We start from the raw sequence: 11,949 nt of genomic DNA on the forward strand, positions 1-11,949 counted from the left end.
GTGAATGACATAAATTAGCATATTTGCATTGCAGTATTTGCCTCATTAGCACAGAAGGTGCACAGAACTGTCTCAATAAGCTTACCGGTCTAAATAAAAGATACGTTTTTCCTTTTTAAACGGACCAACTCAACTGCTATCAGTTGGTCTAAACCTCATCTGAACTGATCCTGTATGCAGTAAAAAGTGCCGTGACTTTCAATGTATTCAACTTATTCTAAAAGACATAGAAAGTCCTCCATGTTTCTTTCAGTTTGTATGTCTTGACAGCGTAACAATGGTGTTTAAGTGTCAGCTAATGACTGAGTGTCTGGATGTCGCTGTCTTTGACATTAAATGTCATCTGTGAGCAGTGCGCTGGATTCAGGCAGACAGACTGAAGCAGAAAAATAGATTAGATGGGGCAGATGTGGGCGGAACTGGCAGGATAAAAAGTCAACACCAGCCACCACCAGACTTGTGACAGGCTAATCTTTCTCAGTAGATGACAAATGAGTCCTCCTAACAAAAAATCCACCTTACCTTTTATATAATTAAAAATCTTTACAACAGAAATCTAAGATAAAAATAGTGACAGGGACAGCTACTATCTTGAATGGACTTGCTTAGAGAGGAATCACCCACACTGTGAAGACAGCAGCCTAGCACAGTGACAACACCTATCTCTTATCTGTATCAAAACACAATCAACACTTGGCATCAGTGAGCTGACAAGAACGGATGTTGACTGAAATTTGAAAAAAAAATGTCAGACCATTATCTGGCTGCCAACTTGATGTGGAGCCTGCAGAAGCTCCCCATTCATCAACACTGGTTGTCAATCTTTTGTTACATGATTGACTTCCATTCAGAAACTCATTGTGTGTCCTCAGTTTATTTTTATATGATAGGATTCATAGTGAGAAGAACCGGCAATAAGATGTCAATATGTGTTTGTCTACTCTCGTAGAGTTTGAGTGGTCGTATTTGTAGCTGTAGCTTTCTTTTCACAAGTGTAACTACTTTGAAGATAATTCATACAGCACAAAAGTGGCACCTTTATAAGATTGTTCTACACTCGAGTGTATTAAAAATATATATTACCTATTGTTTCTTTACTTAAAAGTTTGTGCAGAAAGATGTCTGTGCAGAGTTTGACACTAGAAGGCTGTTCATCAGCTCAAGTGGAAAGATTAAAGCCACGTGCCTATGAGCAAACTCTGCCACATTGCAATGGTCAAAGGTCATTCATCCACTGTCAGATTGTTTTGAGTGATAGTTTGTTAAAAAGGGGACCTTTCGGAACACGCTGAACAGGTGTAAGAGTAGCGTAAAACACTAATGCAGGTAGGTATTGCAGAGGTTTGATCCATTTATATGAACATTTTGACATTTTTCATTTATTATTGGCACTGACATACAGTAATTCAACATGACCTGAGTGTCTGTTGCCCTCTAATTACAGCAATTATAGATCTGGAAGGCATCATTTGCACTGTCGTGTGATGGATTTTAAAATAGCCCTCCCCTGTAGGATCACCTATGGTATAACTTGTAACCAGAGTGAAGTTGTGAAGCAATTTAAGTGTTGTAATGTCTGTGTACTGCACAGCTGCAAAGCATTATCAGCATAAAATCATTCTTTATTTTACAATGTTATGTTTACAATTTGGTCTTAATACTTCAATAAACAATATAATTCCATTAGGCGCATTTACGTCTGTGGTGAAAGCTTTAACAGCATGTATTGGCAGGGTGTATCTACATAATGCACGCCCACGCACCACAATGACTGTGCGTAAACATGACCATCTGTAAGCTTGTAAGTATAGATGCATATTTTAACACTTTGTTGAAATTCACACATCAGCTGCTGTCATTGGTATACTGTATACATATTGCAACTTTTAATGATGGTTCAAACAATTCATCCTGTACATGTATAGATTTATTCTTTAAGTGTTCTTTATCAGTTACCAATAAATGCAGTTCTGCAGGCCAGTCTGTGCCTCATGCTTTGGTTGGTTTTGTTTTATTTTGTTGCATTAGATAATTTTGTCTCTTGAATAATTACGTTTTAAGTCAGCCTGCACAGTCCCTCGAGACTCGGGAGGAAGGTTCATACGGAACAATTCCCTTAAATCCATACGTGTAAATAATTCAGACTCTGCCTAACAGGACACGCAGGCCATGTGGTGTTAATGTTAATGATGAGGGTTTCTTTTTGCTGCGCTGAACTACTTTTCCCCTGGGCATCATTCATTCGCCTTATCTCATGCGGTGTGCGTTACTGCTGTACTCGTCATTAACCCATAGTTTGTTAGGGGTTATGTTTAATTATTCCAAAGTGTTGCTCTCTGTTACTATGCTCCTTCTAGTGGTTGCTTATCAGGGATTTGGGGTTTGTTGACTAATAATTAAGAAAAAGCAGGATAATCTCACTGCAGGCCTGATGCACTGAGGCAACATTATCGTGTCTCTGTGAGTGTGTGTTGTGTGAGTGATTGTAAATACTCTTTAAAACCTTAAATGCAAGTCTTAGTGTAATGTTATATTGTATTGGTATGCCATGTAAATGGAACGCAAGAACACTTTTGTCTAAAATATTTTGAGGAACGAATTTTCCTGATGTGTGCTAGTGATATCTTTTCAAAAATATCGCTTTTATTGCAGCTATAACGACTCATTCTATCAACTCATTTTCTGAATATTTATAAAACTAAACTTTCCCAAAGGTACGATACTGATAAATCTGCTCTTCCACTGTGCAGTTACATCATTAACTCCATGCGGAGAAAAGAGATGATTGACACAATGAAAGACAAAAAACAATTACTCCGATTAAAACTATTAAATTTGATTAAACAAACAAAACAAATCAACAAAAACATCATCTCACTCCTTGGAGTGAATTATAAGGAGTCCCTGCTGCATGTTGGTAATCAGAGCAGAGCAACACTAAGATCAGGTTTCTAATAACAGCGTGAAAGCTCTTTTATCACTCAGGCCGTTAAAGTACTAAATTTAAATGTCGACCCTGTAGATTAACCATTTCCTGTTCACTAACTATTTATGTTCTTTTCATTGTTGTTTTAATGATGGTTTTGTTTACTCCTTTGTCACTTGATGTATTCTTAATGAATTCTTATGTGTTTTAATGTTTTTCGTAACCGAGTCTATGTGTCTGTGCTTTCTAAATGTTTTTTGTGTTACTTGGCTGCAAAACAAATTTTCCCTCGGGGACAATAAAGTTAAAGTTGAAGTCCAGCTATCCTCAAATCTGTCTGTAGCTGTTGTAGGAAGCTATAAGTCATGCAAACATTTCAGATTGTCATCCTAAGAAAATAAATACATAAAGCCTTCATTTCTATTAAAACCTCATTCAGTAGTGACTTTCTTTCATACATTCATTCATTACATTTTAATTCACCATTTGAAAAACCCCAAAAGGCCATGCTCTGAAAATGCCAAAGATGGCTTTATCAGACTATAAGTCTCAATATTAATTGCATCATCAAACAAATGTGAGCAAATTGTCTAAATTGAGAAGCTGAATAAGACAGGAATGATAAATTGATTGTCAAAGTGGATGGTGATTAACATTTAAAAGCCCACGATTGTAGGTATCAAAACCTTGAGTGATTGTTTTATGTCAAAAATCTGACACTTGAGAAGTCAGACGATGTCACACTTAGGAAAGATTGATGGCCAAAAAATGACAACAAATTATGGTCCTTTTAAAATAACAGCAGATGAAAGGCAACACCCTTTGCTGTCAGAACTGTGAGACTTCTAAAGATTGAGTCTTTGTTGTCTTACAGACAGTGAATGACAAAGATGTCACGAGTTGATAGTAGAGATATTAATACAACCTTCTGATAAGGTTCTATAATAAGTAGGCTTCTTGATCTGATGATTAAAGCTGATACTCGAGCTGGAGAGCATGAAGGTTACTGCGTTTATTACACATACTCTGCAGGTGTGCAGATGATTGACAGCAGAACATTATTATTGTGAATTTAGGTGTGTTTGTACGCACAGACAGGATATGGTTATTTGCTGACATAAAAAATCGTATTCAGGTTATGCAAAAAGTCTCCCTGCTTCAGAGAAGAGTTCACAGTATGTCTCTGAGTTGTGAAAGAAGCAAAAACCAAAGAGCACAGAAAAAGGGGTTTCCAAAAAATATGGTAATTACTGCTCATCTTCATGTTTTTTCTGCACATTAGGTTTAAATATGGTTTCTCTTAGCTGCACATCGTCTAATGAACCTAAACCCAGTTAGAGTCCTTTCACTTTCACTTAGAGTTTTAATTAATGTATTGATTAGTTACTTAAATGCAGAGCCATAATAATCAGCAACCTTGGATACAACCAGTAGTTTTTTGTGAACCACTTCTCTGCTAGTTATTTTCTCCATTAATCAATTAATTGTTTTGTTAATGTCAGAAAAATAGAGAAATTCAATTTCATCGAGCACAAGGTGCCGTCTTTAAATCCCTTATTTAATTTGGTCGTTGGTCCAAAACACAACAAAATAAAAAGATTTGCAATGAACAAGTTGAAATTTGCAAGTCTGCAAGTTTTGACAGCTGCAAGTTTATAACAATGTAACAAGATGAGGCGTTGCATCATTTAAATTGTAAGCAATCTGTGCTGATATTCAAACTGCCGGCTTTGCCGGCTTTTTTTGTCGCTTTAAATAAAATATGACTTACATTATGAATGAGGATAGTCATTACAAGTTACTTGCTACAGTTTCATTGACACAGCTGGTACCACAGTGGTACTTGCCAATCACAGCACAGCAAGACGGGACGAGACTGTACTGTATGGGAATAATAAATAATGAGTAAAGTACAGGGAAAACCAGGTTAGGCACGGCCACGTCTGTAGCAGAATTCTGACTGTAATGAAAGACAAAATATTACCCATAATGCACCAAGGACGTTTGCACTTCAGGTGTGAACACATAACAAACCTGTCATGCTCATGTGTGCCATTTCATACAACCAGTATGAGACCTAATTGCTCTGTCATAGAGTTAATTAAGTGTCTGAACCAGCGCCACATGTTTGAAGTCTCTTCTGCTGTATCACAGGATCAGAGAGGCAAAATGAGAGCGACTGGCTGCCAGCCCTGTGCCAGGTGTAACAGCCGCACTCTGCTCTATTGATTAGCGCTGCAGAACGAAGTCATCACAGTAATCTCACACACGGCCAAACACCATTTCAAGGTAAACTGACCATAATCACTTTGCTAGGAAAGAAATATACAACTTGTTTCTCGCACAACAAACAGACGTACTGTGAAGGTTGAAATGTCCTGTGAGAGCAGACCTCCAGAGTTGGATCAACATTTGCTAAAGTTCTGTTATTAGGCACAATTTTCAAGTGCTTTACTTATGGTGTGCTAATTTTTGTAACTTTTACTGCGCTACATCTCAGAGGGCAATATTGTACTTTTTAATTTGCTACATTTATGACATGTTTACTTACTTGTTAAGTCTCCTCTCCTCTGTAGTCATTCCACCACCCGGGGACTACAGAATAGAAGAGTGTAGTTAGCGACTTAGGGCCCTGTTATGATGGGAGTACCAGGCGCCTTTCATTGGCAGTGCGTAGTGGGCGGGAGGGAGTGTAGACCTGGATGAGGGCGTTCAGGTAGCAAGCAACAGGGTTTTGAATTTGAAGCGAGCTGCAACTGGGAGCTGGTGGAGGGATATGAACAGTGGAGTGACGTGTGCTGTTTTGGGTTGATTGAAGACCAGACACGCTGCTGAGTTCTAGATCATCTGCAGAGGTTTGTATGTGCATGCAGGAAGGCCTGCCAGTAGGGAGTTGCAGTAGTCAATGCTTGATATTACGAGAGCCTGTACCAGCAGTTGCGTTGCATGCTCTGAAAGGTAGGGCCTGACCTTCCTGATGTTGTACAGGGCAAACAGCCAAGATGGCTTCTCTTGATGTGTAATGCTGTGAAAACCACTACTACTATCACATTACATACAACTGGTGAATGTCATGGCAAATATCTTTTTATTATGTTGAACAAGGAACTGTTTGAATTTGATGTTGGAACAAGGTACCTAGCCTAGCTGCTGACTGAAGTCACACACTTATTGCTCTGACTGGCTGTAAGTCAATCCAATTGTGTCCACAGGATGCCGGTTGATAACCCGCAATTGGAAAATAAATGGATAGGTCCAAGTCTAATTCACATTTGCTAATCAGTCTGTCGTTCTCAGAGGTTTTAACAGTTTTTATCTCTGCCTGCTGGGGCTGAAAACAACACTCTGACAGCTGTGAGAGTGAAACCAGACAGTAAAGTTGTGGGCTGGAAAGTTAAACAATGAGTTGAAACTCATTATAAATCTCCTTATAGCTTAGGGGAGCTCAAGATTCAGGTAGGCTTAATTCACAAACTATTAATGTGTTTGCAATAGTAAACTTAACCTGTTTTTTAAATGCTACAATACAAATACTCATTATTGTTATTATTATCGTGTATTTGAGGTCAGGGTTGATGTCCTCCGGGTAACAGCATGACTCACAAAGCAAAGGACAGTGACAGTGACGTCAGTGCTCAAGTCAAACAGACGACAAGTCCAGGGTTGTCGTGAAACTGGGTCTCTGGAGGATGACTCATGTGTTGGGGAGGGGCATACGATGCTATAACAGCACTTTGATCCTCAAGTCAAAACACACCCTCACACTCGCACTTTACCGAATTGGTGACCGTGTTCCAATGTGTGCAGGGCATGAATGCACCTCTTGTGACACAATGAGAACAATGTGTTTCACCCCAGTACAACAGAACACAGAGCTCTGGGATTCAGATTCCTGAGGACTATTTTTAACATAGTTTGTTTTTTAGCTGATTTACTTTGCACGGTGATAAGACACTGATGCGAAACGATACAAATGTATTAATAAAATACAATAACAAACTTTGACAGTTCTATCACACAGCACCTCTGGCAGAGTGCTACAAACCGCCACTGTATTGTTATTATTGAAACTCGCTGCAGTATGATTAAAAGCTGAACGAGCTCGTCTCTCTTGGCAAGATTAAACTAATAATAATTCTTATGGCAGATGCAATAAAAACCATCTTTGCTTTGTTTACTCAAGATTTAATAGAGCTTATGAATGTGCTGGTTTTGGTAGAAGTGTATGTATTTACTATTCATTATTTTATTTTATTTTGTTCTCATTAGAATGCATGTTTCACTTGCAATGATCTCTCTTCTAATCTGAGGTTGTCCGGGGTCAGAGTCACGTCCCCACAGATAGGTTCTTAGTTCAAGTCCAAGTTTCAAAAAAGTAAAATTCTAGACAACAAAACACATTTTACATATAATTATTTATTATGGTAATAGATGGGGTGAGGTCATATTCACTGGAGAGTTTTTTTTTACTTTATCTAATCACACTGGAGTTAGTTCTCAAAGAATAGATTGCAGAAAATCTAAATGTGACTTAATGCCCTTATAATAACAGATCTGCTGTTACTGCCAGCCCTCTGATGATGCAAATCCTTTCACTCTAACTTTGTGTGGGTGTTCGGGCTGCTGTTGGTGGATTCAACCTTCTTTTTTAGCAATGAGGCCTAATTGCATAAAGAGGGGACAATTTCGCCACAATATATCTGCATAGCTGATTTAGTGCAAAAAGTACCATATGATGAATATGTTATTTGCTTGGAGTAAAGGTCGCATTTAAACTTTTGCGAGGCATTTGAAATTACAAATTAGTTTCTGTTGACGTATTTGTGTAGGTTAGGCAGCTGCAAAAGACTGATTAAAGTGCTAATCTCGAAGATCTCAGTTTCGTTCTCTTTGGCGGCACCTATAGAGATAAATGATAATTGCGGGAGCGCACTTCCCAGATATCCAGACAGTGCTGCATGTGTGACGTCCACGGTTGGCTCCGGTTGTAACTCTTGATTTTCCTGGCTGACGGTTGCTTTCCTTTTCAGACTGTTTGCTTTATCTGAGCGTCGAGTTTGTTTCTTTTTCTTTGGATTTTCACTTCTTGTTGAAGTTGTATCTGTAGTCATCCATCTTTTCTTTGTTTGTTCAGCCATAGTAGATTACTGTTTACTCGCAGCACTTGCAGAGAGCGGAAAAGCAGCCGCTTAGCTCCGCCTACCCTCTCTGGCAGACCAACCACTGCCGGGTGAGTGAAAATGCGTCACTAACTGGGCGCCGCTTGTGATTATTTCCGTGAAAGATATGCATTGCTACACCTTGGTGGTGACTTCTTCTCTTTTATGTAAGAGCTTATTTGTTTTCAGGGTACGCTATGGAAGAAATCAGTCCATAATATGTTTAAGAAACCATTACACTAATTACAAACATAGTCCTCCCGCGAAGCCACCAAATGCAGTACGTAGGTTGGTATAATCCCACTTGTGTTTGTCGACTAAAGTTTCTTATCTAAGATTCAAACCACGCAGGCCGAGGAACAACAACTGAGCAGAGTTGAACAACAATTAAATTCGGAAACAATACCACAGAGACTTAATTTCAGGATTGCTGCAAGTGAGTGCTTCACAATACAACTTGTAATTCATTCAGGCTGCCTGGAGCTCTGTTCCCAACGTGAGCTTGACCCCTACAACAACAGGAATATGAATACATGGTTAGATAATACTACACTTCATTTAAACAGTCCATTTTTAATATAGCCGATAAAGTTAGAAAGCAAATTAAGATGAACTCACAAGACCACCTTTGTACATTCAGTATTGTAAGTCCAAACATAGTGGACATAAAGTTTACAGAATAGTACAAGAAAGGGCCTCCAACAAAAATGAATCTTAAAATATAATAAATTAGTCACAAATATGATTTGTCTTTGTTTTTTCTTGATCAGTCTCTTTCAGTTACAGAAAAGAGATTTTGACCAAGCTTAAAGTTACACACACCAAACGGATGTAATACTGCAGTGCTCCCCCTGCAGCCAAAGGAAGGAGCAGAGCAGTGTTTCAGTCGTTGAATGGCCACAATGTTATGGAATTGATTAAATGCTGCATTCTGTGAAATGGTCCCCATAGGCCTTCCCTTTCACACAAAGCAGCTGTAGTGATTGCCTGCGGTGAAAGGACGCACCAAAGTCACTGGGGACAGTTCCACAGTAAAGTATCCCACATTTAGATTAGCACAAACTGCTGTGTCATCCAATGAGCCAGCGGTGATTCGGCAAAGCAGGGCAGAGTCATATTTGCAAATAGAGCATCATGTTGTGTGCTGCAGGGAACATGGATGATGGATTTGCCACTAAAGATGGAAAGGAATGAGAACAAGATTAGTCTGTGAAAAATCTGAAATAGTTGTAGCTGTATTGTTTTGATCTTCGAGGTACTCTATACCATGTTTTCTTAGAGTGGTATTTAATGTACTTAACCCCCCCGATCAAGCCCAGTTTGCAAAGGACTTGACAGAAATACACTTCATTTTATCTTATCAACTGTATCCATGTTTGTGTTACTTAAGCTGAGATCTAATTACAAACATTTGGAAGTCAAACTCTCTCTGCAGACCTCATGAAAGTAATCCAATCTCTGAGTTTGTGACCTGTAATCCATCGTAAAGAATCTTTAGTGAAGGGCAAGGCAGGTAATGTCGTTATGAGATCAACTATGAGGTCAGAGAACTTCTTAGTCTTTACAAGAGTCTTCAGCAACACGGATCAGAGGTCCTGGCGTGTCAACAGGGAGGAAACTGCAGACATTCATCCGAATATTTGACTTAAAGCCATCCGGCAAGATAAATATTTACCCGGAGTTCAAACGGATGTATACAGCAACCATCAGCATCTGATAGAATATGCATGCTCAGCAATGATGTGAAAATGTATTCCCTCTCAATCTCTGAATGCAAAATGTTTGCATGCTACAGCAGCAAATGTCTATCCATCCGTCTCTCACACACACTCACAGACACATGACAGTCTGGGAGTTTCCGTGTGACCTAACACTTCAAGTGCAGTTTGCACACACACGGTCACACACACTCTCACACCATTCTGATCCTACTTAAGGACAAACCCAGTCCAGTCTGTGTGTGTGTGTGTGTGTGTGTGTGTGTGGGTGACCTTTCCCTTTCGTCTGTAATGAAGCTCAGTGAAACACACACTCGCAGACAACAACCTGATGTTCTTAGAGCAGCAGGGTGAGTGAATGTTTTTACCCATTTGAAAGCATTTTGAGAAATGGAGTTGCTCCAAAGTCAGGCTGCCCCAAAACACAAATGTCAACCTAGATGGAAAGTTGGGGAATAATCAAAGTCATTCGGATTCACTATCAATGAACCATTAATATGTGGAACAAATTTCATTGAAGTCCATCCAAAAGTTGTTGAGAGATGTCACTCTCGGCCAAATTGGATCAACGGACTGGCATTGCCATCAAAAAAGGCCACCATCAAAGAGGTTGCAATGTCCAAAACACTGGATCCAACACTTCCCCATAAAATCAAAACAAATATCAAAGATCGTAACAAAAAAGGATCCTTTACAAGCTACACCAAAGAAGAGAGGTTGTGGTCTCTTTTTTTCCCCCTCAAACTAAATAACAGTAACGATAAAAGTATTAGTGAGCAAAGAAACACAAGTTTTACTTTGGTTTTTGATTTTAAATTTCTTGGCTTCATTTTCTCAGACTTAACAAAGCTCCCTCTAAAGTCTCAGAGGACTTTAAACAGACTGGCTGTGTTGTGCTCTTAATATGAATCAATGACTGTATATATAGATGGACGACGCATCTCCATCTGCTCCCATTGTATGAAAGTGATGCCAGAATAACCCCGTGATAGGCGCTGCCATGGATGGTGACGTCACATGGAGCAGTAGCCACTTCCGCTAACCCAAACACACACTTAACTTACCGAAAAAACAGCAAGGATCTCGCTCGCCGTCGTGTTTAACAGCAGAACAGCTTCTTTGTGTTGGTCTGAGGTTAACGTTCACAGGTATGGAAACTTCAATGACTGTAGTGATTGTTTTTGTTACGTTTCCTCTCGCCGTTCATCCACCACACACGGCAGGAGAGCTGTCAATCATCATTTTGACAGCATCAAATAACGAATTAACAATAAACTTGTCAGAAAAATGAACACTTGTACATAAATCAGCATGATAAGAACTAACTATAATGACAGAAACCATGTCTGAGAAAAATGTATTTGTCGTGTATTTTGATTTTATAGTTTGACTCATGTCCCATCTGTTAACATGGAGGAGGCGGGCTCTATGACCTATACTGCAGCCAGTCAGCAGGGGGCGATAGAGAGGGTTTGGCTTCACTTTCAGGGAGCTGTCATGTCGTCCATCTTTTTATACAGTCTATGATATGAATAGGACTGACCAGTATACATTTCCCTTAAATATTGGGAGGGTGTTTAGTTCCAGTTCCCCAAAACATGCATAGAGCAGCAGATATAATTTACACTTGTTTGTGTTGTTTTAAATATTAATGCGTGCATGAATTTAACATTGTGTTTCCTGAAAGCATCTTAAGTGTAGCGACTGTTCTGTGCACACACAGTAGACCAGCTGTGTTCCCATTAAAGTATTTCTAACTCTGGTTCGACAGGTGTGTATTCACACCAGAAAAATGACACAATGAGGTGTACAGAATGAAAACGCTTGCATAAAATCATCTGACTCATTGAAGTGCATGCTGATGGACACCGTGAACCTAAAATACAACCAACACTGGAAAGGGAGATATTTATGGTTGTAAAAATGTCCCCAAAAAAGATGGTTGGAAATAATAAATCCTTGGGAAAATTTTTTACTACTTATAGTCACATTTTCAAATTGGCAGTAGAGCTTCCTGTTTTAGTTTTGACATAAAATATATATAATTTCATCAAAGTAGAAAGTTCCTTCTATACGGACAGGCAGGGAAGTACAAAGTTGGCAACGGTACATATACAGTATTATATACTTTGCAATATGGGTTAGT

This window comes from Semicossyphus pulcher, unplaced genomic scaffold (genome assembly GCF_022749685.1).
Source record: "Semicossyphus pulcher isolate SPU_LCO1_2020_fin unplaced genomic scaffold, fSemPul1.0.p SCAF_9, whole genome shotgun sequence".
In the NCBI taxonomy this organism is placed as follows: domain Eukaryota; kingdom Metazoa; phylum Chordata; class Actinopteri; order Labriformes; family Labridae; genus Semicossyphus; species Semicossyphus pulcher.